Source organism: Garra rufa, chromosome 20 (assembly GCF_049309525.1).
Source record: "Garra rufa chromosome 20, GarRuf1.0, whole genome shotgun sequence".
Classification (NCBI taxonomy): Eukaryota; Metazoa; Chordata; class Actinopteri; order Cypriniformes; family Cyprinidae; genus Garra; species Garra rufa.
In genome coordinates this window covers 27450268-27456601 of record NC_133380.1, presented here as the reverse complement: position 1 = coordinate 27456601, position 6334 = coordinate 27450268, and positions in this window count along the sequence as shown.

Here is a 6334-nt window from a genome sequence, read left to right as displayed (position 1 = left end):
AGTAGCCTAAACTTTTGTACAGCTGCTTTGCAACAATTTGTATTGTGAAAAGCGCTATACAAATAAACTTGAATTGAAAACTTGAATTGAATTGATTTCTCTAGAGTTCTTACCTTAGAGTTCTCCTCTAGAGCTGGTAAAGTGAACACTAAGGAGAGAGATCAAACCACTTTACTGTGCTCAAATAGTCCTAAGTGGTCCACAGAGTGTCAACAAACAAACCCAAAGAAAACTAAACAAAGAAACCCAACAGGAAGACACAGCTCATGAGAGAATAAGTAAGAAGTCAGTCTCAAACTAACTTATTGTCTTATGGATGATCTGTTGACGTCATTTAAAAAACAACCCCTTCAAATATGCCATTAGATAAAATGATTTCCCTTCAAGGATGGGCTGCAGCACATCTTTGAAATAGAACAATACATCCACACAGAGCACAGAACACTAATACAAACTTAGGTTAGTTTTTAACTGATTTAGGCTAACGAATTTCACAGACTAAACCAGGATTAGGCCATAGTTCAATTAGGACATTTAAGTATTTTTTAAACATGCCTTAGAAAAAAAAACATTACTGGTGTGCATTTTCAGACAAAATAAAAACACTAATATATTTTAAGATCAGTCAGTGCAAGATTATTTTATTTGTAACAGCAGAATTACTTTTTAGTCTGGGACTAGGCTTAAACCTTGTCTATGAAACCTGTGTTACGCATACTGAAAAGGAGAATTATATTTAGTTGCTTTTAATGTAGGCTATTTATAAATAGATTACCAAGCCCCGTCTAAAACACATAAAACAAACATTCTATAAAAAAACATACACACATTCTTACAGAGCTTCATTTATAATTATATTTAATTACATGAAAGCATTTGCATTTAGTTGGTTTGGGCTGAGTTTTCATTGCATTCAAACGGTTTTCACCAGCAAGCGGTGTTTTAAGCACTTCGAAACAGTGACTCATTTTGTCAAACAATTGGTTAATTTGATTTATAGTTTCTCCCATTATTAACATTTAGGATTAAAAAAACAAAACAAAACATACATTTACCGTAACACAAAAAATGCAATCACGTCTATGTTTTTTTTTATTTTTTTTTATTAATGCTTGAACAGATAATACAAAAAGAACAAAGCCAAGGGATCACATACAAATCCATAAAATAATGACCAATAATTTAAATTAAAATGATGACAAACACAAACATATACACATTAAAAGTAAATAAACATTGATACAAAGAAAAAAGAAAAGAAAAAAAAAAAACACCCGAATTTACATGAAATTACAATGATGTTACAAAGAAATTGAAACAAACACATATAAGGAAAGCTTCTACATATTCAGGTTTTCTTTAAATAACTCAGTATAATAATTCAGGAATCTTGTATTTTTTTTATTTTTTATCAGGTGAAGAGATTTTAGAAGTGATTTTATTTCAATTTTAAAAAGGGGATAAGAAGGGGAACTATTTGAAATTTTTTGTTTGTGAATGAAAAACTTACCATATAAAATAAGAAAGTTTATAATATGTTCCAGGGGTTTATTTTTAGAATTATTATAATGAAAAATAATATCTTTTAAACTAAAGGAGTGTACAACGTTGGCAGAGTCAAATATATGAGAACCTAGGTCAGACCAAAATTGCTTGGATAAAGGACAATCAAAAAAAAGATGTACTAAGGTCTCCTCTTCTTGTTTGCAAAAAGAACATGAGCTGTCAATGTCTAAATATTTAGAAACATTAGAATTAACAGGGTACATTTTATGTAAAATTTTAAAATGTGTTTCCTTTGCCTTATTGGAAATACAATATTTCCCAGGTAAAAGCCAGGCTCTTTTCCAGTCTATATCATCGACCAAGGACCTCCAGTAGAACTCTCCTCTAGAAGACATTTTCTTTTTGAATTGAAAAAGTTGGCGCACATGCCTATTATTACATTTCTTGTCTAACAGATCAATGCCTTCCAATAGCAAAGTAGACTGAGTAGCAACTGAACTCCTTGGATTAAATAAAGAATGACCTTTAACAAGGTGCATTAAACCAGGTGAGATTGCTTTAATCAATTTATTATATTCTTTTGGAGGAATTGGGAAACTATGTAAAGTCATAAATTGCTCATAAGAGAGAATATTTCCTGAGTCATCAAACAAACAAAGGATACAATTAATATCATTTTGAAACCACCTGGGGAAAAATAATGATTTATTTCTACAAGTAATATCTCTGTTATTCCATAAAAATGTTCTATGGGGTGAAAAACTATGAACATAGCAAAGCTTCCAAGCAAGGAGACATTGTTGATGAAATTTGGATAAAGCTATAGGTAGCTTAGACGGTAAATAGTTACATTTTAAAATGAAGGAAAGGCTACCAATTTTATCAAAAATATGGTTGGGGATAAAATACCAAATGGATTTAGGATTAGCTAGACATCTTTTAAGCCAATTAATTTTAAAAATGTTTATTGTGTCAGAAAAATCTAAAAAATCAACACCCCCTTCTGCTCTACTTTTGGAAAGCACTTCCTTTTTTAATTTATGGGGTTTATTTTTCCAGATAAATTTTAAGAAAATATTATTAACTTCTTTGGCCACATTATTCTCAACAAATAAAGATAGAGATGGATATACAAAATGAGAAAGACCCTCAGCCTTGGATAATAGAACTCTTCCATACAATGATACAGGGCTCTCAAGTCTCACGCATTCACCGTGAGACACACGCATTTCAATCAGTTCACACGCTCTCACGCCACACCTTGTATTTCTCACGCTGAAAAGTAAGGGATAACTTGTCCCGCTATATGGTGTAAATGGACGAGGTGCAGGCTTTGCAGAGAGAAGTACTCTGCCAAGCTCATAGCTGTCTTGAGAGTTAAATGGCACCTACCAGCCAAAAAATTAGAATTAGCTGTTTTCTGGTATATTACGTGATCCCGGCCGCTACAATCACGTTCGTCACTAGGAAACGTAGACGCGCACACACGGGACAAGGCCAGCGGTGGAATTAGGGTTACCACTTTTAATACCCAAAAATAAGGGACGCATTCGGGGGGGGGGGGGGGTCATCTCAAAAATGCTGCAGTAAAAAGGTTTCATATGAGTTGTGCATGGGACGTCCTGAATAAGAACTGATCATTGTTTTTTTCTACTTTTTAGAAATGGGGTCTATATACCCCGTTAAAATGTAATAATGTCCCATATCTCAAAAATGCTGCAGTAAAAAGGTTTCATATGAGTTTTGCATATAATATGGGCCGTCCTGAATAAGAACTGATCATTGTTTTGTTTTTTCTACTTATTAGACTCTAAAGTCTAATAATGTCCCATTTCTCAGAAAAGAACCGTCAAGTACAGCAATAAATAAAACGGATATTAAAGCAGAAATGCAAATAAATAAGTAAGTAAAAATTCACGAGCACTTTGTAGTATTATCTCTCAGTCCTGGGCGTCTAAATGAAAAGCGCTCTGCAAGCGCGTTCTCTCTGTGTTGTTTCTGAAACTACCGTAATCACTGTAATATGCGCGCACACTTAAATCAATCGCGGCTGGCTTGACCGTGTTTTTCTGAACCGCGGCTGGCTTTACCGCAGTGATTATTTGCATGAGACGCTGCTTAAAAGAAATTATAAAAAATACGGGACAAAACCCGTCCCGTATTGATTCAAAACGGGACGCGCAATTTCATTCTCAAATACGGGACGATTCCGTATTTTAAGGGACGGGTGGCAACCCTAGGTGGAATCGTTGCGGGGCTGCGGCTTTCTCTCGCAGTGGAAGCGTTTAGTACAGTTGAGGAGGTGGTCGCGTTGCGGTCTCGGAGCGGACGTTGCCATTTGTATTTACTAGAAAATAAATAAATGCAGCAGGGTTTTCATATTTTTATTTATTTATTTATTTATTTTTTCCATTTTACGATTCCTAGACAAAATCACTTGCCTGTGATCAAAGATAGTGAGAACTGATGTTGGGGATTTAGCCAAATTTGTGCAAAATTATTAGTTCTTCAACAGCTTTAACTAATTGTGGGCCTGAAATTAAGGAAAAGACATGATAATTGGTAAATCTGCTAAAAAAAGACAGACAAATTCATCCAAATAAAATAAATAGTTTTATATTTCAAAACACAAATGTATCAACATTGTTGGGAAGGTTATTTTGGAAATAGGCTGTAATAGGCTACAGATTAAATTTCCCTATTTAAAATGTAATTTAAAAGTAGTGTAACTATTTCAATTGCTTTAGAGGTAATGTAACATTACATTTGATTACTAAATTTCTAAGGAATGTTTTCAACTGTTAATCCTTTTAAAAACTTTTTAAGCAGGCAGGTTTACCTTACAGTAGCACTCAACACTAATTACTTTTACAAAATCCTTCATCACTTGATTTAAGATTATAATAATTTAATTTTAACGCACAGCCACCACAAAATCTTTAGCACCTCTGTTTAACTCCTGAAACATTGGTGTCTCTTATTTTAAAGCAGTCAATGCGATTTGGGAAATAAATAAATCAAAATATTTACATGTAACCCACTTTGTAATTGTAAACATTTTTAAAAGTAACTGTAATTTAACTATATTTGTTATTTCTCAGTAACTGTAACAAATTAGTTAAATGTTGTTTTTAATTAAATTACATAATTCAATTACATGTAACAAATTACTCTAGCTAAGTTCAAGCCCCTACCACTGTCATCAAGGCATCAAAGTGTGCAATAAACACTTGAAATACAAAATGACATTAGTAAGCTGAAATATGTACCCTCTCTTTCACAAACACACACACACAGATTGACATACATGCTATGAGCAAGTTCTGCAATCCTCCTGTATGTTTACAGTATGTGCATTGAGCACTGCTGTTTAGTTTGCTCGTTTGGGGCCAAATTTCTTTTTTTACTTTTGATACATATGCAATTTTGAAAATTTTAAAACATTTTATTTTTATGAATTTGACTTATCAGATCTACCAGTTGTTATATTTTTTATTTTGTGCTGGTTAATTATGAACAATAGATAGTTGAACTTTTACCAAAAACTGGAGAGAATTGCGTGGGGCCGAGGGGCCACTGCTGCAAATATTTGAGTAGCTCCTCCCCTAACAGATAAAATCTCACTCCAAACTTTTTCCAAAACTTGAGAGCCTGATAGGTCCCGTTGTAACCAGGAATTAAGAATGTTTTTTGACTTGACAATCCTTGATGAAAAATTCAAGTGCTGTCTTGCCTGAAGATTTTTGGTAATATAAATGCCTAAATATTTAACTGTGGATTTAATTGGAATACTTCTAATAGAATCATAAATTAAATCATGAACAGGCAAAATTTCACATTTCGAAATATTCAATTTTAGACCAGAAGCACAAGAAAAATTATAAATCAAGTCTAGAGCCTTTGACACTTGTGATTCATCCTTTAAGAACAACGTGGTGTCATCTGCTTTGCGAAATCTTAATTTCCCTCCCTAAAACAGAAATCCCTTTTAATTGTTGACTTTGAACAATACTTAGGGATAACAGCTCTGTAACTAATAAAAACAATCACGTCTATTGCTGCGTCCCAATTCGCATACTATCCGTCCTAAATAGTATTCGATAATAGAATTAGTATGTCCCAAATCGTAGTATGTTCAAAAAAGTATTCCAAAGATTCCCGGATGGTCTACTACATAACTTCAGAATTCGAAGTGCGGATCAATGCACACTCTAACGGCTAATATTGCCCACAACACATTGCGCGGTGAACGAGGATTCGATTAGAACTACAAACACGCATAAAAAGTGTTAAAAACTACAAACATGGAGGATATGCGCGACCAACGGACAGGTAGAGAAAGGGGTTTGAGTGATAAATAATCAGTGTGCAACCTGATAAAAAATATATTTTTTAAATGTTATCCTCGTTATATTTCATGTGCAGCAACATTATGAACTTTTATAATGATAGGTTTGGTCATTAACGTTTAAATGCATAATTATGCAAACGCAAGCAGAGTTCTCGGCATGAAAGACTCCTGAAAGAACGTGCCTTAAACGAAATGTAGATAATGTTAAGTTAACTGTGATGATTGACAGGGCAGTTTAAACAGTGACAGGATTCAGGTAACTAAGCAACAGAGCGTCCGTTAAAGAAGCAGTTATGACGAAGTAGTATGTCCCAAAGCTTGCCTACTATTTTGCTACATACTCAAAAGTATGTACTTTTTCTTCACAAAAAGAGTACATACTTTTAGGGCGTAGTATAAGTAGGCGAATTGGGACGCAGCATATGTTTGGCAGAGCTTTGTTGTGTTCTGACGTTGTGTTGTTTCCTGTCTAACCCG